General features: G+C 45.6%; 1 long non-coding RNA gene and 1 other non-coding gene across 2 annotated transcripts in view; one reads left to right on the top strand and one right to left on the bottom strand.

Annotated features, from left to right (window-relative positions):
- LOC148665917 (uncharacterized) overlaps window positions 1–7,970 on the top strand; it is a 164,173-nt gene extending 156,203 nt beyond the window's left edge. Inside the window, exon 2 of the long non-coding RNA XR_015936590.1 lies at window positions 7,751–7,970. This is a non-coding gene — a long non-coding RNA (uncharacterized LOC148665917). The remainder of the gene's footprint in view (window positions 1–7,750) is intronic.
- Window positions 7,971–24,468: 16,498 nt separating this feature from the next.
- On the bottom strand, window positions 24,469–24,562 carry trnai-uau (transfer RNA isoleucine (anticodon UAU)). Its single transcript has 2 exons — window positions 24,525–24,562; window positions 24,469–24,504 (listed from the first exon to the last, which is right to left on the bottom strand). It is a non-coding gene; the product is annotated as a tRNA-Ile (tRNA).
- Between the last annotated feature and the right edge of the window lie 619 nt (window positions 24,563–25,181).

Genomic DNA, 25,181 nt, shown 5'->3' on the forward strand with positions numbered 1-25,181 from the left:
GGGGCATAATCTTAAACTGACCATTTGGCCAGGGTCTCTTAACTGGCCAAATACCATGACCCCCCCCCCTTACCATAACACCGAATGACGTCTGAAGCAGCAAGGAAGGACTATATAACCTACAAGTTTGTACCGGCACATCGAACAATACTTCGGTTTTGTTGTTTCTTGCTTGAAACAAGACTTCGGCTTTATTGTTCCTTGCATGCAATACACTCATCTGTTTTACTTCATCTCAGGATCCAGAACCTTATTCCTTCTGTTACAACAAATTTGGCGTCGTCGGCGGATGCTCCAGAAGGCGCAGAACTTCCCATCGGCAGGAGAGACAGTCAGCGCTCACATTACTAAGAGGTAAGGACTCCTCTTTTTTAAAAAAAAAGTCCCGACTCTCTCTGATCGATTGGGAAATCACTGCTCCCTGCGAGAATCGCCTGAGATGACGGAGTAAACGTGAGTTCCTGAATTCCTCTGGCCCGGGGAAGACACCGGTGTATGTAATGGGTGGTTTGCTGTAAGCCCAGAATTTGGTCTGGCAGGCGGTCCGCGGTATTGTGTACAGGCGTTCGAAGCTGGTGTAGGCGTCCCACACTGACAGATTGAAGAAACTGAGTCTCTTTAGTCTGAAGGGAGTGTCTCACACTGACAGGCCGGAGGAACTGAGTCTCTTTAGTCTGAAGGGAGTGTCTCACACTGACAGGCCGGAGGAACTGAGTCTCTTTAGTCTGAAGGGAGTGAACCCAGGTGCCCTGTGCTGAGCCAGGATCAGGGTGGAGTGGCGATTGCCATGATCCGGTGAGCACAAAGCTTCATCAGCTGCCCTTTGCCACAGGAGGTAAGAGGATGTCCAGTGATGACGTGCTTCCCTGTCCGTCGTGGCAGTGAACAGGTCCTGGTTACAGGATCTCTAAAAAAGGAAATAAAGACTGAAATCAGATCCGACCCACCATGCTGCCACGGCGACGGTGCTCTGCCCAGTGAAAGTGGCAGCCTGTCCCTGGACTGTGGGTGGAAACTGGAGCACCTGGAGGAAACCCCCACAGACCGGGGAGAGAACATGCAAACTCCACACAGACAGCACCCACACCCCAGGTCCAGCACTGTGAAGCATGCCCGACGATGCGGAAGGGCTTTTACAAATGAGTGTGTAACTCACACTGGTGCCCAGGATGGCCTGCTACCGGAACGCAACCTAATTTTCTTCATGCAGTTTGTTCGAAGCGGTTCGCAGGAGCTGGAGGTGAGGACTGAGCTGGGGTCCAGTGTGCGAGAGTGACTGCTGATGTCACGTGTGTGTGTGTGTGTGTGTGTGTGTGTGTGTGTGTGTGTGTGTGTGTGTGTCTGGATCATTGTGAGCGCCGTCAGGTTTGTGTATTTGTTTAAACAAGAGGACGTGTCTGTGCGGGTCTGACTCTGTGTGAAGGTGCAGCTCTAACTGTGAGCGCTGGCCTGTCTATCTCTCTACACTGCATGAGGGGCTAAATCTGCCTCCGAGAACCCGACTTTTCAGAAGAAAAATCTATGAAAAGGCACGACCTGGCCCTCTTCTCTTGCTCCCGACGTATAACACACTGGGGGATGAAGCTGGTGTCTTCAGCTGTAACCCTAGCTATTTATGCAAACAGCTCTTTTATGAAAAGCAGCTCTAGGCCTAGACAAGAGGAACAGATGAAACAAATCTTGGACTTATGACTTATTCAAAGCAGACTGAGCGCTGCTATACTGTATGTAGGAGCCAGAGATGAAGAATGAGCTATTTAAGGAAATCAGGAGTGTGAGAGAGGGACTGTGTGTTTTTCCTCCCAAAAGAGAAGGCTTGTGGTTCTTTATGCTTTTCTGCACAGGCTGCCAACGTTTGGGTTCTTGGTTTGAATGCTCGAGTTGTCAGGCTGGCGTTTTTTGTTCCTGTTGGAGCCCATAATTGTGAACAAGGCGCTTGAGGACGTATCTGTGCGGGTGTGCGTTTGTAATGACGTGTGTGTGCCTCTCTGTTTCAGTATAAAAAATGCATTTAAGACATTCAGCCTTTTCATGTTCCTAATATTCTTTCCTTCTCGACAATAAGAACTAAGGTGGCTGCTGGAAGAGGTGTTAATGGGGCCAGCAGGGGGTGCTCACCCTGCGGTCTGTGTGGGTCCTAATGCCCCAGTCTAGTGATGGGGACACTGGACTGTAAACTGGCGCCGTCCTTCGGATGAGACGTAAAACCGAGGTCCTGACTCTCTGTGGTCATTAAAAATCCCAGGGTGTTTCTCGAAAAGAGTAGGGGTTTTACCCCAGTGTCCTGGCCAAATTTCCCATTGACCCTTACCAATCATGGGCTCCTAATAACCCCCATTTATGAATTGGCTTCATTACTCTGCTCTCCTCCCCACTGATAGCTGGTGTGTGGGGAGCGTTCTGGTGCACTATGGCTGCCGTCGCATCATCCAGGTGGATGCTGCACATTGGTGGTGGTGGAGGGGAGTCCCCATGTCCTGCAAAGCGCTTTGAGTGGAGTGTCCAGAAAAGCACTATATAAGTGTAAGCAATTATTATTCATTATAATGTAATAAGTCCATTATTTCTCACCCCTCCATTGTAAGGCATACACAACACAAACACCAGGAACAATTATCTCAGAAGCCAGTTAACCTCCCAGAAGAAATAAAAGGTGTTAAAAGTAAGTATCTCCTTTAGGTGAGGACAGACTGGATCAAACAAAAACAACATTTGAAGTGAATTGCAAATGTATTGAGTTGTGATGCAACTGTAACTTGAACCTAACATGACTGGGGCGTGCATTTTTGAAATTGCGTTTTCACAGCTGAAATACAAAATAAAGCTGATCGCAGTCCAAACTCAAGGTATTGTTGTAAAACTAAATATTCAACATGTTTCTACCTGTCCCTTTTCAGCTCACTCAGAAGTCCACAGCCTGCAGCCTGGTGCCTCTCTGTCTCTCTCCCTCCACACTGCTGGTCCAGTGGAGGTGCTGTTTGATCCTGCAGGATCTGTCCAGTCTCATATAGTCTTACTGAGCAGCGCAGGGCTCCCTGGCCCCAGGTACGAACAGTGAGTGTCAGTGCAGAACAGCTCTCTGACACTCCGCTCCCTCACTCCAGCTGATCAGGGCAACTACACAGTGAGGGACCTTAAGGGAAGCAGTATCAGCACTGTGATCGTCACTGTGGGTGGTAAGCAGGTCTACAGTAGGGTCACTAGAGGGCTCTATATTCTTGACAGAGTGTGTTCTTATATCATCCTCTGTCCTGATCGTCTTTCAGCTCACAGAGACACTGTCACCCTGCAGCCTGAAGCCTCTCTGTCTGTCCCTCTGTTCACTGGAGAGCCAGTTGAGGTGCTGTTTGATCCTGCAGGAGGTGGAAACTGGACCTCAGTGTGTTCTGTCCAGAGCAGCACAGCCAGCTGTGTCCCCCAGTACAGTTTTTATTTTTTATTTTTGATGATTAGCCATATGTTGATTACAATATTGTACATAATGTATAATTTGAACTCGATATTTTTCAGGAGTGAATGATTGTATATTTTCAGAATAAATTTCGAAACCAAATTATTGTCCCTCGATCTCTGTCTCTCTCTTGCCCTGCTGTCTGTCTGTCCCTGCCTCTCTGTCTCTCTCTTTTAGCCCCGTCTGTCAGTCTGTCTGTCCCTCGATCTCTGTCTCTCTCTCTCTCCTTCCTCTCTCTCTCTCGGTTTGTTTGTCCCTCAATCTCAATCTTTCTCTTTGCCCGCTGTCTTTCTGTGCCTTCATCTTTGTCTCTCTCTCCTTCCTTTCTGTCTGTCTCTCTGTCTGTCCTGCGTTGTCCCAGCTGGGCCTGTCTCCCCGGCTCTCTGCCTTCAGCTCTGTTCGCCGATGTCCCACCAGCCCGTCTCTCTCTCAGCCTGTCTCTTGACTTGCAGGAGGAAGAGGAGGTGGAGACAGCTCCTCCGGCAGGAGAGAGGAAGGAGGTCAGTGCTGGTCCCACCCTGCCTCCTGTCCTGTCTGTGGTGGAGTTTCGCCGTCTTGTCTGTCCCTGGGTCTCAGTGTCTCTCTCTCTTTCAGCCCTGTCTGTCAGTGTCTCTCTCCTCCTCCTCTCTGTCCTCAGTGTGTCTCTCTCCTCCTCCTCTCTGTCCTGTGGTGTCCAGTCAGTGTGTCTCTCTCCTCCTCCTCTCTGTCCTGTGGTGTCCAGTCAGTGTGTCTCTCTCCTCCTCCTCTCTGTCCTGTGGTGTCCAGTCAGTATGTCTCTCTCCTCCTCCTCTCTGTCCTGTGGTGTCCAGGCAGTGTGTCTCTCTCCTCCTCCTCTCTGTCCTGTGGTGTCCAGGCAGTGTGTCTCTCTACTCCTCCTCCTCTCTGTCCTGTGGTGTCCAGTGGGTCAGTATTAGTGGGCTACACCCAGGCTCACTCACCGCGAGTGTGATCTCAGCAGAGTCTCTGTGCTCTTGGGACACTTGTGTCTCTCTTCCTCTCCCTGTGCTGTCCCTCTCCTGCCCCCTCTCTCCCTCCTCGGACTCCAGCTGGAGGAGGTCCAATCAGCACCTCCTGTGAGACAGAAGAATTAGAAGGTGGGTAATGCTCTGATCCTCTCTTTACTCTTGTCCAGTGTCCAGTCAGTGTTCAGTCAGTGTGTCTGTATGAACCCCTCTCTCACAGTGCAGTGTTCATGTACTGGAGTGTCCAGTCAGTGTGTCTGTATGAACCCCTCTCTCTCTCAGTGCAGTGTTCATGTACTGGAGTGTCCAGTCAGTGTGTCTGTATGAACCCCTCTCTCTCTCAGTGCAGTGTTCATGTACTGGAGTGTCCAGGTGTGTCTGTATGAACCCCTCTCTCTCTCTCAGTGCAGTGTTCATGTACTGGAGTGTCCAGTCCGACTCTTAACGTGACTCTCCTGTCTCTGCTTCAGAAGCGCTGGTGCGTCTTTTTAAACTCCCTGAGCTGCGTGTCGGTGGAGAGAGATGATCAGGACGAGCTGATGGAGGCGGTGGAGACTGTAGGTCAGGAGAGGAAGAGCGAGGGAGAGGAGGAGCAGGCTGCCGGGAAGGACAAGAAGAAGAAGAGGAGGTGCAGGTGAGCAGACAGGGGGGCGCCGCCCGGTCGTGTCTGTGATTCAAGGAAGAGTCTCCTCTTGCTGTTTGATGTCATGGTGACGTCTGTGTCTGTGTCCCTCACACCTGCAATAACAATATTCTTTCTAGGTTCCTTTCCTGGTTCTGTGCCAGCTAAGATCGGAGTCGCCTTCCCCACCAAGGACTGGACTGGACTGGACTGGAGCCAAGGGACACCAGACTGGACTGGACTGGAGCTGAGGGACACCAGACTGTGCTGGACCGAAGCTGAGAGACCCCAGACTGCACTGGACCGGAGCTGAGGGACACCAGACTGGACTGGACTGGAGCTGAGGGACACCAGACTGTGCTGGACCGAAGCTGAGGGACCCCAGTCTGGACTGAAGCTGAGGGACCCCAGACTGTGCTGGACCGAAGCTGAGGGACCCCAGTCTGTGCTGGACCGAAGCTGAGGGACCCCAGACTGTGCTGGACCGAAGCTGAGGGACCTCATTCTGTGCTGGACTGAAGCTGAGGGACCCCAGACTGTGCTGGACTGAAGCTGAGGGACACCGGACTGGACTGGACTGGAGCTGAGGGACCCCAGATTGGACTGGACCGGAGCTGAGGGGCCCCAGACTGGACTGGGCCGAAGCTGAGGGACCCCAGTCTGTGCTGGACCGAAGCTGAGGGACCCCAGTCTGGACTGCACTGGAGCTGAGGGACACCAGACTGGACTGGAGCTGAGGGGCCCCAGACTGGACTGGACTGGAGCTGAGGGGCTCCAGACTGGACTGAAGCTGAGGGGCCCCAGATTGGACTGAAGCTGAGGGGACCCATTCTGTACTGGACTGAAGCTGAGGGGCCCCAGACTGGACTGAAGCTGCGGGGCCCCAAACTGGACTGGACTGAAGCTGAGGGACCCCAGACCCCAGTCTGGACTGAAGCTGAGGGACCCCAGTCTGGACTGAAGCTGAGGGACCCCAGACCCCAGTCTGGACTGAAGCTGAGGGACCCCAGTCTGGACTGATGCTGAGGGACCCCAGACTGGACTGTGGAAAACTTTCACATTATCTCCACCTGAGTCCTCAGACCGTCTGCACGACCTTGTATTATTAAGTATTATTTTAAGGTCCTGTGATGATCGTTAGATGGGGGGGGGTCACTAAATAAACCCTTGACATTAATCTGTATTGTAATTTTTGTTCTTTTGTTAAGCATCAATAAAATTTTTTTAAAAAAAATCTGTTTAGCTTTTGTTTTTTTCCCTCCCCCCCCCCATGGAACAACGAACAGAGTCTGTCCTTCTCTTTCATCCCGGAGAGTTTGTGGTTGATGGATTGAGGCCGAGAGCCCTCGTCTTTGGCGTGCCACCAGTTGGCGGGGATATAGCAGGGGGGGCATCGTGTCCAATACTCCTTGAAACGAGACAGATTTCAAGCCACCTCCGTCTGAAGAGAAGGAAGTCGACCACGAAGTCCAGGGTGTCCTAGGAAGCTCTTTAGCCATCGTTTGCCCAGCAGCCATCTCACCCTGCAGCTCCCAGCTGGCAGCCCCCTCCCCACTGGAGCCCAGCAGGTGGGAGCTTGGTCAGTACCTGGAGGGGAGACTCCTGGGAAAAACTAAGGTTGCTGCTGGGAGAGGTGTGAGTGGGGCCAGCAGCTCTGATCCTGCGGTCTGTGTGGGTCCTGATGCCCCAGTATAGTGACGGGGGACACTGGACTGTAAACAGGCGCCATCCTTCGGATGAGACGTCAAACCGAGGTCCTGACTCTCTGTGCTCATTAACAATCCCGGGGTGCCTCTGGAGAAGAGTAGGGGTGTTACCCCAGTGTCCTGGCCTGATTCCCCCCCTGGTCTTGTCCCATGATGGCCTCCTAATCACCCCCCCTCTCTGAACTGGCTCCATCCCTCTGCTCTCCTCCCCACTGAGAGCTGCTGTGTGCTGAGCGGACTGGAGCATCATTCAGGTGGGGGCTGCACACTGGGGGGTCTGGAGGGGATCCCCCTGACCTGGGAAGAGCTCTGAGTGGAGTGTCCAGAACTGGACCGGGGACACAGACCCCTGGACTGACTGGACCGGGGACACAGACCCCTGGACTGACTGGACCGGGGACACAGACCTCTGGACTGACTGGACCGGGGACACAGACCGCGTGGACTGACTGGACCAGAGTCACAGACCCCGTGGACTGACTGGACCAGAGTCACAGACCCCCGGACTGACTGGACCAGGAACTGCCTGGGATAAATCAGTGAATCGATCTGTCAGATCAGCCAACCCTCTGACAACCCAGCAAGCAATTAGATCAGTCAAAAATCGAGTTAGTTAATGAACAAGTTAGTTGAGTTAGTCAATGATCAATTAATCAGTCTGGGCTATCAAATGATTTTTTAAAAGCTCTCCCTGCAAAACCAAAGTCAGCTCTCCCACTGGTTTCTGGAGCTGGTGCTGAACTAACGTCTTTCATTCATTGCCAGACTTAACAACATCCAGCACCACCACTCCTGCTCCCACAAGTCACAGTGAGTATGGCTGGAACACCACTTCAAGGGTGTGCACTGGGAACACTGGGTATCCTCTGAACACTGGGCGTGCACTGGGAACACTGGGTATCCACTGAACACTAGGCACTAGGGAACACTGGGCCAGGATGGCTTTGCTGTACCTAATCAAACTCTGTTTCTCTTTCAGACTTTAATAAAAACAGCGCTAATTGTTCAGGTGAGAAAGTATATAACTTCATTAAGGGTCTCCGACCTCTATATGAATTAAAAATAAATTATATGCTGTTTAAAGGGGACAGCGGGGGCTGAAGTAGACAGGATGGCTGTGCAGGGCGTCATCAAACTCTGTTTCTCTTTCAGATTGTGATGCATGTTGCACTGATTGTTCAGGTGAAAAAGTATATAACTTCATTAAGGGTCTCCAGCCTCTACATAAATGAGGAATAAAAGATACGTTGTTTGCACATTGGTTAAAGGGGACAGAAGGGATGCCTTTGTTGTTCCCTGATGTTGTGGGCAGAGCCCAGACACAATTATCCCTAAGTGATACTCACAATACTACATCATGCTTGTGTTACATAACGCTCATATTACATTACATTTGTATTTCCTTCAGAAAAACGCAGGACAGGTTGGTGGAGACCTATTAAGGGTTTCTGAAGTCTACACTGGGCAGGTCAAACTCTTGCTCAAGATGTCCTCTTCGACAGGAAGCAGGGCCTGTGCAAACTGCAATGACCCAAAAGTACGACCTTTATTAAAAATGGCTAATGACGGTAGCTAGCGATTGTTAAACAAGGTAACAGATATAGAAGACAGACGAAAAAAAACACCCTAGATCAGAGAAGGAATGCTTTCCCCTCTGGGTAAGAAAGGCCGACTGCATTTCCGGGGGAGGAAAGCTGCTTTACAGGAAACACCGGAGAAGCAGAACTCAAACACTGGGAACACTGGGTATCCTCTGAACACTGGGCGTGCACTGGGAACACTGGGTATCCTCTGAACACTGGGCGTGCACTGGGAACACTGGGTATCCTCTGAACACTAGGCGTGCACTGGGAACACTGGGTATCCTCTGAACACTGGGTGTGCACTGGGAACATTGGGTATCCTCTGAACACTTGGTGTGCACTGGGAACACTGGGTATCCTCTGAACACTGGGAGTGCACCGAGAACACTAGGTATCGGTGTACAGATGCAGCCATTCAAAATGGGTGAGGTATTTCACGGCATACCGCAACACGCCCACCGGGGTATCATGCGGTTCACGTGTGTCACGTGACTAACTATCCGGCGTCGCTTTGTAAAACCGCCAGGGGGAGCTTAACCTCTCATGTACAGCATTTGAGCCTTTAATTTTGAACTGTGTATTACAGCATGTTAATCATCAGTCATTAAAATGTTGGTATATTTTATGAAAGCAAGATTGCTCAGTTGGACAAAAGTACACAACCTACCTTTATCAGAAATATTTATGCATCAAAGCCTTTACTGAAGATATTACTAATAGTATTAATAATGGATGACTTTGGACAAGCTGTATACTCAAAGTATAATTTCTTTAGCACATTTGTACAAGCACTTGGAATCTGTCCAAGCCATACTTTGTCAGGCATTTTGTTTTACTTCAACGGTCATAAAAACTTCCTTGCTTTTAACAGGGCGTTTCATAATTTCTAACTACAAAAATGATTTAAAATGCGACACCTATCATTCAACTAGAGCTTAAAATATCACAAGAATCCTCAAGAGCACAGCAAAGAGTGTATTAAAAGACACTTGTATTTATCAACGCTTTCTTTTCTTATGGAACCACTTCAGAGGGGTGTTCCAGGAATCGGCACTTTAAAGAAAAAAATACACACCAGTATTCCATTTCTCCCTAAACATTGTAAGCTCAACAAGCATACTTTTAGAATTTGATTAAAAGGGAATATAATATGGAATCGCGTATCTCAAGAATTTAATAACGGTATGATTATATCCGTGTACTGCGGCAGGGCTGTGTAGGGCTGTTTCGCCTACCTGTCCATGCGAGCTGTCTTGTAGCCTACTGGTCTAGGTGCGTGACTACCAACTGGCAGGTTGTGTGTTTGAATCCAGCTGGTGCTGGACTTCTCATTTTTATTTATTTATTTTTTAATCGCGTAACATAAACATTTTACCGTATGAAAACTGTACTGTATACAGTATGTATATTTAATGTCTTAACTGTGCCCGTTGAAGTATTGAATATTCATATCTAATTTTACCACTGAAGGGAAATCTTAGTAGCTGAGCATAAAAAGAATAGGAGCATACTGCAACGCGTGTGAAGGCCATAGACGATATTAATTTTGGAACATAAACATACAGTATATGGCTGGTCTCGGTACTTTAAAGAAAACATACACGAAACATGGTTTCATTATGACCAGAATCGGTCTTGAGATATTTTTAACTTGATTTACAGTATTTGAGAGGTATGTCTTAACACCGATACTAGAGTGCTTAAGTACTGCTCACGTATATGTTTCTAGGTTTATATTATGCATTTCATACGGTCAAATTACTTTTGAGCAACTAATAAGAAGCGCGAAACGGTATGCGTTTTAGTTTCGTTTTGTGCTGGGACCCGTGGATTGATTAGAGATATCAAGTACATACAAGTCATTTTTTAAATGTTGTAGTTCGTCTTGAAAAAATGTTACGAGTACATCATCTATCAACAATTACACAGGTTCTGTTTCCATATTGCGGATTTTACTTACGTAATATTATATTCTAGATTTCACGTTGTGAATATGATGGGATGTCTGATGGGATGTTTCTAAAAATCCATCCTCTATAAAACGTCTTCTCTAGTTGTCCTGCATATGTATTCGCTAATGAAGCTGTGTGTTCTGAGCCTGGATCTCTACATTTCTGTATGAACCAGCTTAGAGGGCTAAAGACAGCTTGTGTATAAATTGAGTGTAAGGCAATTTATGCTTCTAAAGTCATGGTCAGCATTTATTTTTGTACTGTGCTGTAAACTTGTTCTGTGCCAAGTCACATTATTTTATAGCGTTTTTATAGCGTTATCAAATACGGTGTTACTGTAGTTTACTGAGTCCCATGTCACATGGTCTGCGATTGAAACCTGTAAAACCGTTTTAATTCGTCACAGCCAGCACTTTTCAGGTGTGAGGGTCTTCTGCTCAGAATGAAACGCTAAAATGTTTGTGTATATTCTAATGGTAGTGGGGGCAGGGTGTGTGGGAACAGGTTTGGTTGAAATTGCATTGGAGATCTATGTTCTTCACACCTGAACATTTTCTCTGAAAGCATTTTCTTCGCAGTTTAACCGATCTTGTTACAGCATGTTACAGTTTACTATTATTAACCATATTAATTTTAAGTGCTTAATGTAAAATCTTGTAAAAATATATTTTCATTGTTCAAATATACATTAAGTCTGACTATCATATAATAAGTTAAATACAAAACTAAAGAAAAAATAGGGTTAAATATAATTCAAAATATTTTGCTAACAATGTTAACTGTTTATGAATAATAAAATGTATTAACTAAGGAGTAGGATGGCACAGTTGTTAGTATGTTTTTTGTTTTGTTTCTTTTTCATAAATACAACAGTAGTACCTGATGTCTCAGTGGCTTTCAAAATTAAATTATGCATGCAAACCTGTGAATTAGAAAGATAACTAAGATATCCATCCATTATATTCCATAATATCCATGAAATATATGGCGCTGAAATATGTGTGACACGGTGAGGTGCCCTGGCAGCTGTATGATGCAGTGGTGGCCTGGCACGGTGAGGTGCACTTGCAGCTATGTGACGCAGTGGTGGCCTGGCACGGTGAGGTGCGCTGGCAGCTGGGTGATGCAGTGGTGGCCTGGCACGGTGAGGTGCGCTGGCAGCTGTGTGATGCAGTGGTGGTCGGGTATGTAGAGGTGCACTGGCAGCTGTGTGTTGTGACGCAGTGGTGGCCTGGCACGGTGAGGTGCGCTGGCAGCTGGGTGATGCAGTGGTGGCCTGGCACGGTGAGGTGCGCTGGCAGCTGTGTGGTGTGACGCAGTGGTGGAAATGTTCACCATGTTTCACCATGCTGAAAATGTTTGTACCAGACTTTTTTGAGGCCTGTTTAATTGTGTCTGAAGTCTGATGTTGTAAATGTTATTGTTAAAAGATCCATGAAAATGTCACTACTAAAGTTAGCTGGTGCTGTAAGTGGCAAGTTGAGCTCAGATTTTAGATTTTGTGTAGTTGCTAGCGTTGAACTGTGTGTTGGATGCACATGAATATATTCATTATATGCCAGCGCACCTCACCGTGCCAGGCCACCACTGCGTCACAACACACAGCTGCCAGTGCACCTCTACATACCCGACCACCACTGTATCACACAGCTGCCAGCGCACCTCACCGTGCCAGGCCACCACTGCATCACACAGCTGCCAGTGCACCTCACCGTGCCAGGCCACCACTGCATCACAACACACAGCTGCCAGTGCACCTCTACATACCTGACCACCACTGCATCACACAGCTGCCAGTGCACCTCACCGTGCCAGGCCACCACTGCATCACACAGCTGCCAGCGCACCTCACCGTGCCAGGCCACCACTGCGTCACAACACACAGCTGCCAGTGCACCTCTACATACCCGACCACCACTGCATCACACAGCTGCCAGTGCACCTCACCGTGCCAGGCCACCACTGCGTCACACCACACAGCTGCCAGCGCAACTCACCGTGCCCGGCCACCACTGCATCACACAGCTGCCAGCGCACCTCACTGTGCCAGGCCACAACTGCGTCACATAGCTGCATGCGCACCTCACCGTGCCAGGCCACCACTGCATCATACAGCTCCCAGGGCACCTCACCGTGTCAGGCCACCACTGCGTAACACCACATAGCTGCCAGCGCACCTCACCATGCCAGGCCACCACTGCGTCACAACACACAGCTGCCAGCGCAACTCACCGTGCCAGGCCACCACTGCGTCACATAGCTGCAAGCTCACCTCACCGTGCCAGGCCACCACTGCATCACACAGCTGCCAGCGCACCTCACCGTGCCAGGCCACCACTGCGTCACAACACACAGCTGCCAGTGCACCTCTACATACCCGACCACCACTGCATCACACAGCTGCCAGCGCACCTCACCGTGCCAGGCCACCACTGCATCACACAGCTGCCAGCGCACCTCGCCGTGCCAGGCCACCACTGCGTCACATAGCTGCAAGCGCACCTCACCGTGCCAGGCCACCACTGCATCATACAGCTGCCAGGGCACCTCACCGTGTCAGGCCACCACTGCGTCACATAGCTGCAAGCGCACCTCACCGTGCCCGGCCACCACTGTATCATACAGCTGCCAGGGCACCTCACCGTGTCAGGCCACCACTGCGTAACACCACATAGCTGCCAGTGCACCTCACCATGCCAGGCCATCACTGAGTCAGAGATTAAATAAAACCTCACTCGCACCAAACAAATTTATATTTCTAAATATCACAACATGATCGAATTTAAGTCATTTTAATAACAATGAATAGTCACCTAGGCATTACAATATAAACATTTATATTGATTTAAATAACGTTTTGATTTAAATCGCAAATGCGGGTTTAAATATATGTGTTTTTTGATTCACAATCAGACAAATGCAACATAAATTGATATCTTTGTCTTCTAAGTATCTTAATAAACTTTCAGCATAGCTTTCTCCCCGTTTAGATTTATTTTGGGATCAAACGTGGAAAGATTAGATTGTAATCGTTTTTATTTTTTAAATACATTTTAGAAAGGTGTAATCTATACTAAAAAGCTGTACACCACCTGCTATAAAGATACATATTGTAATACTTTCGGGTTCGGATAGGACAGACACAAGAACTCAGACTTGCGGAGTTAAAGCAAGTTAAAGCCTTGATTTTATATATCACCTAAAAGTGGCATCTCAAAGCAAAGTAAATACCCAACACTGATTGTACCCATCTGTCATGCTAATAAAGCAGCTTGAATTGAATTGAGAGGGGGGTGGGGGGGGTATATTTGCTTTGTGTATAAAGTACATTGTGAATGTTTTCACAGCCTTCACTTTGTCGTTTTTATGCCATTTTTTGACCACACACGAATATTCCTATGTCGGGAATCAGTATGAATTTTAATACTAATTAAATGACCGCGGGCACTTTCCACCCCCTCTACATTCTCAGAGTAGAACAGACTAACCTTCTAATGAAAGACGGTCCAACCCCCACGGAAAGGAAAAGTGCCCACAGGCACTTAAACTTAATATGGTCAGTAACAGTAAACAGTAACATGGTCAGAAGGAGCACGTACAAACGTTTCCGAAATAACCACATGTAAGACTCTGATCCTAAAAATGTTTAGGGAGAAAGTGGAATACTGGTGTGTATTTTTTCTTTAAACCACCAATACCAGCCATATACAGTCTGTAACGTAGGGATTTCTATACGTCTTTATTTAGTGGTTACATTAGTGACAAAGGCTAAACTTTTAGCTTCAGTAACGTGTACATATCTCCCCTTTTTATAAAACGACTTGGTTGAAAACTGTTCCAGAGCCACTGTTGTTTCATCAATGAAAAGTACATCATGAAATGCTTCTCCCTGTTCAATCCACTGGAAAAAAGAAAAGGAGCATAAAGCTTCTGATGGTCATAAACGATATTCATTTAGGAGCAGCATCAGAGGTATGTTTTTAACTGCACTGCATTGGAGAGAATACCATAGTGTGTTTTTTTTTTTACTCCCTGGTGGAAACTGGCTTCCAGAAGAATCAGTATGGCTCAGAGATTAAATAAAACTTCACAGACATTAACGAAGAGCATAACGCGTGTACTGTATACACTGCAAGTACAACCCCCCTCTCTGCAGGAGTGCTGGCTGTGACGAATTGAACCGGTTTCACGGGTATTTTCAAAGTAGGAGGCGAGATTTCCAGCGAAAGACACCTCCCCCCCCTCAAAAACCCAGTAAGTACAGTACTTACTAGTTAAAGGCTAGGCTCCCGACTACGGCGAAAGGAACCCTTCTTTCATTAGAAGACAATGAACATATTTTAGCCCTGAATGAATTAATAGCAAACATGGTTTACATAAAAGACATTTTTCCAAGAAAGTTTAGCCTTTGTCACTAATGTAACCACTAAATAAAGACATAAATATAAAAATATTAAGATTTTTAAAATACATGACTTTGCTAAAATTTATTTGAAAATAAAAACAATTACAACCGCCAGGGGAGAGAGAGAACAGGGGAGGGATGTTGGTTTTGCATAAGCAGCGGGGCTATGGAAAGTAGGTATGTTTGGGAATGTGTAGTTACATGTTCTGGCTGTTTTAGAATTATCGTTGTTGAGTATAGAGTGTTGAGGTATTGATTTTGTGTAATGCTTTATGTTGAAAATTGAGGTGGATTTTGTTTATGATAAACAGGATAAACTGGGATGGGAGGAAGGTTTGGTTTTGCATAAGGGGCGGGATTATGATAATTGGAGGACTTTGCGAGAGTAAAATGGTTTGATTATTTGATTTTGTATTGTGGTTGTTATCTATGTTTTTGGTTGGTATTATGTTTATATGGTTGTTTTTGTTGGTTGGTTGTTATTATGGTTATTAATAATACGATCTATAGTTGAAATCTGAGCCTAAATAAAAAGAAAAAGCAAGTGATTAGGTTTATGAGCAATCTAATTACTTATTCGTTTAAAAAGCTATATAAAATAAAGTTTATTATTAATTTGCTGGACAGAGCGGTGAACATTATTATGCATAAGACAAAGATAACGATCCTGATCAGTTTAGAAATCTGTGTACGCTGTAAGGTTTTTACTTCTTAAACTTTTAAAATACACATTTTGAATAGAAAGAAATCCTCTTCCTGGTACAGTATATATAGCAAACCAGCACGTCTTTTTTCTCCAATCAGAGGGGTGTCAGATGGTGTCAGCCAATCACCATTCTGAAGCCCTACCATAATCTCTGGTATGGGGAGACCCCAGAATTCTGTCCCATAGTTTAGACAGATGAAAGATACTTTTATTGATCCCGTGAGGGAAATAAAGTAAATAATTTTCATTTTAGGAAATTATTAAACGCTCGGTTAAAAGCAAAGGAGATTGTCTGTTATAGTGGACATAAAAACAAGAAGACACAGACCGGCGCCAGACCGGTAAAATGCCTGATGAACTAGGGATTGGACAGTTTCCAAGTGCTTGTACAATCGATGGAAATGTTCAAATAAATGTGCAAAAGAAATAAACAAAATAATCATTTATTTCTTTATCATATTGGGTAGCTAATGTCCTCTCTTTGCTAGTTAGTGGCTGTGTTTCTGCGTTGGGTAGCAACGGGTGACTGTTCTCAGGCGGAAGATGTAAACAGCTTAATGTTCGTGTCAAATAATTTTTTTAAATTAAAATTCATTCTATACAGCAATCGCATATTTGGGTACCGTTTCATAAAACTTTCATGCTTAAAATGTTTAGGGAGAATTGGAAGACTGGTGTGTATTTTTTCTTTAAACTACCAAGACCAGCCATATACAGTACAGTTTACATACATACAGTAATGTTTATGTTCCTAAATTAATATCGTTTATGACCTTCAGATGCGTTATGCTCCTCTTCTTTTTAGGCTCAGATACTAAAATTTCCCTTTAGTGGTAAAATCCATATAAATATTCAAAACTAAGCGGATTAAAATGTGCACAGTAAAGACATTAAATGATTAATTCTTTGCACTACCAACCAATGCACCACGAGTGCCCCTGTCGGTCATTTTGGCCAGCCAATCACTTGCCCTGCGGTGCCCTACGGTGCCCCGCGGGTTGGTTACTGTACCGCGGGTTTTTACCGCTCATTTTGAATGGCTGCATCTGTAAGTGACTCATATCTCACCTTGATCAACCAATCAGGGACTGGTAGGACCGAGTAACCCACGTGGGACTCTGATGCCCATGGAACTTTCAGCCAATCAATGAGCTGAAGTTCCTCCAGGTAAAAAAAGGCAACACAGAGGGCCTGGTGGAATTCTGTGGACTTTTCTAAAGGGAATTCAAAGGAGAATTCCAGGGCAGGACGGCCCAGGAGCAGAAGGCTCCCAAGGGCAGGACATTCTCGCAGCGTGCCTCCTGACCATCCTGAGACTCAACCCGGACAACCACGGAACGGCCAGTGTGTCCGAGTGCCAGAACTTTCCTTTGTTCTAAGAGTCGAGAGCTGAAGTTGCCAGAGAGTAACCAGAGGATCCACCCGAGGTTAGCACCAGCAGCAGGCCTCGTGAACAGATCAGAACTGTGGACAGCTGAATCACTATTCAGAACTAGCTCTTCATCAGGAACGAACCGGTCCTATTCCTGACTTGCTGGGACCCACAGTCATCTTTTCTCCTGTGCACAAACTTTGCTAGTTAAAGCCAACACTAACTAGCCGTTCAGTGAGCATCAGCAGTGCACCGTCGCAAGCCGCACAGCACAGCTTGGCACCGAGCCAGAGAGCACGGATTGGACAGCAACAGCCTGAAACTCTTTCTTTGTGCCCGCAGGAGATCTGAATCCCCAGAGATTGGATGAGTATTCAACTTCACTGCATTACTGCTCGAGAATTCAATTGTTATCCCAACAAGAGTTTTGTACTTGTTTTGAGTATCTAATGTAGAAGTTATAACCAAGTTCAATTACGAAACGGTCTAAATGAATGATAAACTGAATGTCCTCTTGATATATGTAACTCTTTGTAACTGACTGAATATATACCTTCTGTATTCTGATAACCCTCTCGATAAGATCTGTTTATATGCATATTCTATGTATTAATAAATGTTTCCTTGTGTATTAGTACCTGTGTGTGCGCGTTGTTTGAGTTATATTGCATGGTTGGATTCTAAAGCCATCAAAAGAATCAATTTTTGTGATTTACTGCTACAATTAATAATTGTCCAAGTAAATGCCCAAACCCTACAGAAGCATGCAAGAAAATGTGATCATTACCTATGGAATTTCCCACCAGTGTGGAGTTTGAATTCACAACCTTGAGACTCAGTGTTCAAGAGTCACAGAAGAGGTCAGCCTGGTCTTCAGTTTGCCAACGATAAGCTCCGGCAGTGCTCCTCTGTAAAGCAGATTGTTCGGATCGGTTATGTGGGACGGCACTTCGATACTAAGATCGTTTGCAGCACACGCATGGTTTCCCCCTTCACGCAAAAAACATAGACGAAGGAAGCTCTCTTGTCTTGGGCTGCTGACTCCCGGATTTAAAGCGCTCTGGGTGCCAGCTTAGTCTCTAACAAGCACACTATAAAGACAGGAATTACACTTTGCTCACGTCACGCATGGAATGGCGAGGCTACTTGATCCAATATTATCTAGTCTCACCTCATATGGTGCCGATTCCTGGTTTTCATTTAAGAAAGAGCACTGCAAACACCGTAAACAGTGTAAAACGTGTGATGAAAGAAGTCTTTTCCCCCCTTTGTCTAAAGCAGAACACAGCGGAGTCATGCCGAGGGTTGTGAGATCAAGATTTCAGTGGAGCACTGTCGTCTACGTCTTTAGCTACATAAGTTGGACATCCTCTTGTACACGGAAAGCAGATTGAGATCCTCTGACATGAAAAGTGCCAGATAAAAGCCATTTCTCATCCTTTCTCTTAGTGGTGGAGCTATGGCATGTAAATGAGGCAACTTGCAAGGCAAGCAGGCTCGGTGCACACCGAACACAGATGTCTCAGAGCAGTTGTGACGTGTCCAAGTGGCTGTCAAAGGACAGCACTTTGCTGGTGCATTGGCTTAGTTGGCTAAAGCGCCTGTCTAGTAAACAGGAGTTCCTGGGTCCGATTCCCAGCGTTGACTTTCTTCCTGTCTTACTGTACAGAATTTATCCTTACGGGCAAATCCCATGCCTTTTAATTCAGGTGAATGCAAGTGTTCGTTTCCTTTCTTGAACAACTTGTTTTGAAAGAAATCTATACAGCTTGCGAAAGATGAAACACAAATCTTGCTTATCAGTGAAGAAGAGGTGCTCCCAGCAGGCCAGCTAATACCAGCAAAGTTTTTTTTTCACCCTAACCCAGAGAATGGAGAAAAGCGAGGCGCCTGTGGCTCTGCACTGTAATCAGTTCGCGAGTTCGGCGGTTAGCTGAAAGAGTGGTAAATGGAGCTTGCCCCAGCCCGTCCTTATTCTTTTAAAGAGGATAAAAAATTAACTTCGCCACCATTACTACCAGCTTTAAAAGACTGCCATGGGCAGGGAAAAAAACACACTACAGATGACTTTTCTGGAACCGAAGCAGAGATTCCTTTACGAACCAACTGATAAAGCTCAGCCAGTGAATACTGTTAACAGAATGTGAAAGCACGATCAACTTTGTAACTGTAACCACAGGAAAAACAGCAAGAAGCAGGCTCCATTCCCCATTTAAATCTGTCATGCGAGGCATGGTTTTTGAACGCATGAAGTAAATCCCACGATCGCTTTTGAACTTGGACAAAGTACTTCCAAAGGAGCACTATGCGCAAAGATTTAACAAGCTCAACCCCCGCCGACGATTCGGTGTGAAGAAGCAGAACATTCGAGTTTCACAGACAGAAGCAGCACGCCAGCACAGCCAACATTAAAACGGAGGGCACACTACGATTTGCATTGACACAAAAGTGATCTGGGCAGACGTCGTTCCCTGCATAAAGCAAAAAGTGGCAAAGCGCTTTTGGGTTGAGAGGACGCAAGAAGGTTTTTGTTTTGTGCCTTGATGTCAAGCTGAGAAAGTATCTTTAAACACTCTGCTTAGTTTCTCGAGAGACTGCCAAAAAGCAACTCCCTCCCTTTTGTCTGAAGCCAGCTGAAAGGGGGTCTTGACAGAAGCACCTGGCAGTGGTGGGATCGAACCCACACCCCCGAAGAGACTGGAGCCTTAATCCAGCGCCTTAAAACGCTCAGCCACACTACCTGCTGCATGCTGTTTCTTTGTCTCATTACTTGCCCGGAGGAAACTGGGTGGGTTTTGCTCTTGTCGCCCGACTTAGTGGCGTTATGACCGTGGAACCGACTGTACCTGCTTTTTCTGAGATGCTTCCCCTCTCATGGCGAGATCTCGACTTCTTTAGCACCTCTGGATAAAGATCTTCTGTGGAGCAGGTTTCAGACCTCTGCGTACAGCACCCTTGATGTCATTTTATTTTTACAGCAGCCGCATCCGGAAAGTTGTGTCTTTTACGTTTTATTTGAACAACAAAACTACATACAATACAAACAAGAGCACATATTACGTATCAAGAAAATCGTCAGGGGCACATGCTATAATACAATTACACTTATACAACACACCCACAGTATTCTAATGGTGAACTGCAGATCTGTGCTATAGTTCAGTCAAATTCGAAGGATCCAGCAATCGTACTGGATTTGACTGGGATTCTGAAATGTCTCTTGCAAAAGTATTCGGGTTTGCTTGAACCTTTGATAAAAAAAGTGATCTGATCTGAAACTACCCAGCTTACAATCTCTGAGGTAGTTGTCACTAAACTCGGACGTGATGTGGCACACATGTGCCATGTGCGTTTACTTTTGTAAAAAACTGGTATCGGGAAAAGTTTCTTAATATTTCTTTTGATTAGCATGCAAGAAAATGTGATCATTACCTATGGAATTTCCCGCCAGCGTGGAGTTTGAATTCACAACCTTGAGACTCAGTGTTCAAGAGTCACAGAAGAGGTCAGCCTGGTCTTCAGTTTGCCAACGATAAGCTCCGGCAGTGCTCCTCTGTAAAGCAGATTGTTCGGATCGGTTATGTGGGGCGGCACTTCGATACTAAGATCATTTGCAGTACACTCAAAAAACATAGACGAAGAAGGTGTCAGAGTAAGGTGAACCCTATGGGCGAGGGATGTTCCTGCCTCGTGTACGACTACACCACCTAGCAATACAAACGGGGTGCTAGGGCCCCTCTACATTACCACAGGTTCTGTTATCTCCTAGAATTACCAATGCACACACAGACCAGCGACAAGCATTTGTATTGTATAAGTGCCCTTTTTATTTTCCAACTACATTCACATTCACTATCACCCAAAAACACAACGAAAACAGAATTCACAGCAGCAAGAGGTCCTTCCCAGGGTCAAAATGAATAGAGAGGGGCAGCAGTCTTTCCTGTAAAATACTAAAGAGAGGTCACTCGAACGTCTCTACTTAGTACCTGTAGTCTCTGATGGCCCACTTTGAGGAGAGGGGTATCGCCCAGTCCTATTTCCCCATTCTCTGTTCAGGTAACAATAGAAATCCTCTGCGACTGTATTACATTCCTTTCACTTTGAATCGGCTAACTGTGCCAGTTTCCTTGTTCCTCACCTTCAGGTGTTAAAAGTCTCTGTACAGTACCTCTGTTTCAATGCCAATGTCTCTCGTTGTCGTCAGTTACTGAACCAGTAGATCCTTACCTCCAGGTATTAGAAGTCTCTGCAGAGTACCTCCGGGGTCTTGCACTCTGCAGCTTCCCTTGTGCTGCCTGTGTCGTCTCCAGGGTCCTGTGGGAATCGGGAGCCCCCTCTGTTCTGTCTCAGGTCTTTTTATCCCTCTCCTTAGCCAATCCCTTTCAGGGGGGTTTCCACTGTCCCTGTCAGAAACGGGTCCAGGAGGAAGCTTGTGTTGTTTGAGGGGTGTGGGAGTGCTGAGCTAGGTGTCATGGAACCTTATCTAGTAAATAAGCTTCTGGGTTCAAATCACCACAGTGCTTTTCTTCCTCTCTTGCCATGCAGAGTTGGTCATTGTGGACAGCAACAGGTGTCTGCCTTAACTTTAATGGAAGTGTTCATTTCTGGAACAACTTTTTAAAAAACAAATTCCACACATATTGCGATAGATAAAATACTAATCTTCCCTGTTGGTGCAGAATAATTAGTGCCAGCTGGCATGAAAACGACAACAATTTTTTTTTGTCTTTAGCGTAAAACCTGTGAATGTTGAAGAAAAGATGACGAGTGTCATTTTTTATGGCACTGTGAGCTTGTCCTTCAGTCAAACACGTAGGTAATTCAAACACACCCAGAGATGCACTATGAATTAGCTTTGACCTAAATACTATCTACTCCAGATGTGATTGGGCCTCTTTCCACATCCTGATATATGCAGAGAACACAAGCTTTTGGCACGAGTGAATATAAATGTAAACATAAATACTATTCAATATATCGGAATTTTTGTTGTATTTAAAAAATATTTTAGCTCGGGATCCTCAAATCAGGAGTGTAGAAAAGAGCACCGTTAAACACCATCAGGAGTGCAGAACGTGATAAAAGTGTTCTTTAAACAAAAAGTGAATTTGTCTTTCACTTAGATGTTCATTGAAAGCTCAGTAAACGATAAAGCAGTGGCTCGTTTTGTGAATTCTCCTCGCATCAGATTGTCTTGCTTCGACCTTTAAATTGTACACTGTGTAGACCCTTCACTCTCCATAACTCAATTAAAGAGCCACAGGCAAAAGTGCCTGTCAGTTTAGTTCAGTGGTAGAGCACCTGCATCTCGTGTATAAGGCTTTGTTTTCTACTGCCACTCTGGATTTCTTTTTAAACGCAACATCTTATCTGTGATTGTCTTTCATGTGACATCCCCCGTGTGTGAATTTCAGCATGACACATAACATCGTTTGAGATGCTATTTTTAAAACAGACCAAATGAAAGACCTAGTAGCTAAATACAATTAGAAAACACGGGAATCTAATTGAGAAAATTTGGACCGGAGCGATGTATAGTATTGTAATGGTTGGGGGTTCAGGCGGGCACCCTTGCCATTGCCACTTAAGTCAGCCCCCCACCGTCGGGGACTCAAACCTGCGACCGCCACCATAGCTCAACCGCCACCATAGCTGGGTCCCTGTTGAGTGATGCCAGAGGCCTGGGTTTGAGTCCTTGACATTGGGGGACTGACCTGATGTGGCAGTGGTGAGGATGCCCATGTGAACCCTGGAGCGTTACATTGGTGTCAGCAGTGGGATGGGATAGCCCTTTGCTAAGGTTGGTGAGTTAAGCGGGGGAGTGTAACGCATACGGCCACCATTGAGTGTGTAAGAGCCGGCTTACCAGAGCGGCGATGTCACTGCCCTTCCCTGTAATAGCAGGGCCACAGCCGCAGGACTGAAGGGAGATTGCTCTTTAGCTCAACAAGCTAGGTCCCTGTTGAGTGATACAGGAGGCCTGGGTTTGAGTCTCTGGTGGTGGGGGGCTGTTGTGAACACTGGAGTACTACAGTATTACTAATAGCAGCGCAAAGCTCACAGTGGTGGCTTTAGGGTATCAGAGCCAGTAGCGCAATGGATAATGTGTTTGACTTCGGATCAGAAGATTGTAGGTTTGACTCCTCTCTGGCTCGTTAAGCTTTTAAACTACACTTCTCAGCGTACACAACCCTTCTATCGACTGGATGAGTCTCCCGTTACGTCTCCAATTCTTTCCGCACATTCTGCTTGTTTCACCACCGTTACTGTTGGACCACAGCCACAGAATGGAGGAGAGATACGGTTCCGATAAACTGTCTTAAATAATCATGTTGAAAAAGGTGACAACGTTTTTTTTTTCTTTAACATAACCTTACATTTGCCTGTTCAGTTCAAGTTATTTTCTGTACCTGCAAATTCCCCAAAGACATGTGTCAAATCACAATCTATTCAGTTAACACCCAGATGTAACAGAACACATTTAAGACTTACACCCCCTTTAAATATGTATTTCCTTCATTTCAGTTTTCTTACCTCCCCAAGATACCTGAAAGTTCACTATCCCATATTAAGGACTGTGCATGCATTACCGGTAATACAGCTACTAATAAAGATATACATTAATCTTAATTATTAATAAATTACACTTTTATTAATAAAGACATGTATTCATCAAATTCATTGTGAATAGTTGTGGTGTCTAGAAAACAATTTTAGCTACAGTAAATATTTCAAGCGAGTGGTGCGTATGTTCGTTACTTTGTGACCATATTATTTCCACTACATTCAGAACAGTTCAAATGCGATCGACTGTTCCTCTACTGAGCTACATAAACCCTGTGAAGAGGTGGTTTAAGTTAGTCTCCTACATCGGTAACATCTAATGGGCAGCATATGTTATTTTAGGTTTGTTGCAATTGAGAACAGGTTTAGTATGGAGCTGCTGACAAATTTCAGCAGCCACGTTCGTTGCAATGACCCGTTGTAGGGTCATTGCCAATCAGCTGCAAGAAAAAAAAACATCATTTGTGCCTTTATTTAAAAAAAGAAAAACAGAGTAGTAGTTTATGTGGTAATTTCAGGTACAATGTAAGAACTTAAGTTAACTAGTCCCACAGTAATGCGTGGGGTCCTATCAATAGAAAAAAAATACTTGTAACCCAAAAACACAACAACCACGATGCAAGAAGCCTTCCGGGAACCTAGGTAAATCACTGTAGTAGTCTAACGACTACAGAAAATAAAATAAAAAAAGGAACAACTTCAAAACAAAAAGAACATTAAAAACAAATCTGGGAAACAACAAAAACAGAATCTAATGCGAGAGCTTTTTCAAGTCTTTGGTACCCCATCATGCTCCCTTAGTCCCAGTAGACCTCTCATCTAAGAAGATATCTCTCATCTATCTGTGTAGAGATCAGCTGGGGGTCCACAGCTGATGGGAATTTAAGTAGTGACCTGCGTCAGCTGCAAAGGAAAAAGTATAGGTTTATTCCATGCTGAAAGGAGAAGGAAACACAACGTGGAACCTTCTTCGGGTGTGACGTGGAATAAACCTTTACCTGTTCCTTTGATGTTAATTTAGACCGGATTTCCAGCAAATACCTAACAGGCTACAATCCCGTTAGATAAAGTGTTAAGGACGACCTATAAGTAGCAGTATCTAAAGTGGACAGTTGCTTTCAGTAGCTAAAGACAGGACACGCTGCTCCAGGTGAGGCTCGAACTCACAACCTCGGCATGACTCCGCTGTGCACTGCTGTATAAGTACCGCGCGCTGACCGATTGCGCCACTGGAGCCGCGGCGACTGCTTTCCCTTCACACACTGACGTTGCACAAACACAGGGTGAAAACGATTTCGGCACGTTTTCCGTCTCTCCGTGGGAGAAAGGGACAGCAAAAGAGCGAGGAAACTACAAGGGAAGAAAATGAAAAAATAGTGCTCACTGCAAAAGAGGGAAGAGAGAGATGGTCAGACACGTAAATCAGCCCGGCGGATTTACACTACAAATTTGTCATTTGTAGTGACATTTATGAGTCTTCATGTGTCTGAAACTGTCCAGTTTGTATTTTCGTTTCAAAAATCCAGTAAACTTGAATAAGACAAGAAGGCACACACTGCACATCTGCGGAACATCACGTCCGATGTTTACAGTGACATCAGAGATTGAAAGCGAAGTCGTTTTTTATTAAAAGTTCAAGGAAACCTGAATATGTTTGCTAGACGTATTTCAGAATCACAGTGAAATGTAGTACGATTGCTGCACAGATCTGCAGTCTGCAATTAGAATACGGTTTGTGCGTTTTCTAAAACTGCAGAGATACATTTCGGAATGCGTCTTCCTGTACAAATTAAATATCTATTTTATTTGACGGGCGCTATAAGCAGAGTCTGAAGCCAGCTCCACAGAAGAACTA

Source organism: Lepisosteus platostomus, chromosome 5, assembly GCF_059453375.1.
Source record: "Lepisosteus platostomus isolate fLepPlt1 chromosome 5, fLepPlt1.hap1, whole genome shotgun sequence".
NCBI lineage: Eukaryota > Metazoa > Chordata > Actinopteri > Semionotiformes > Lepisosteidae > Lepisosteus > Lepisosteus platostomus.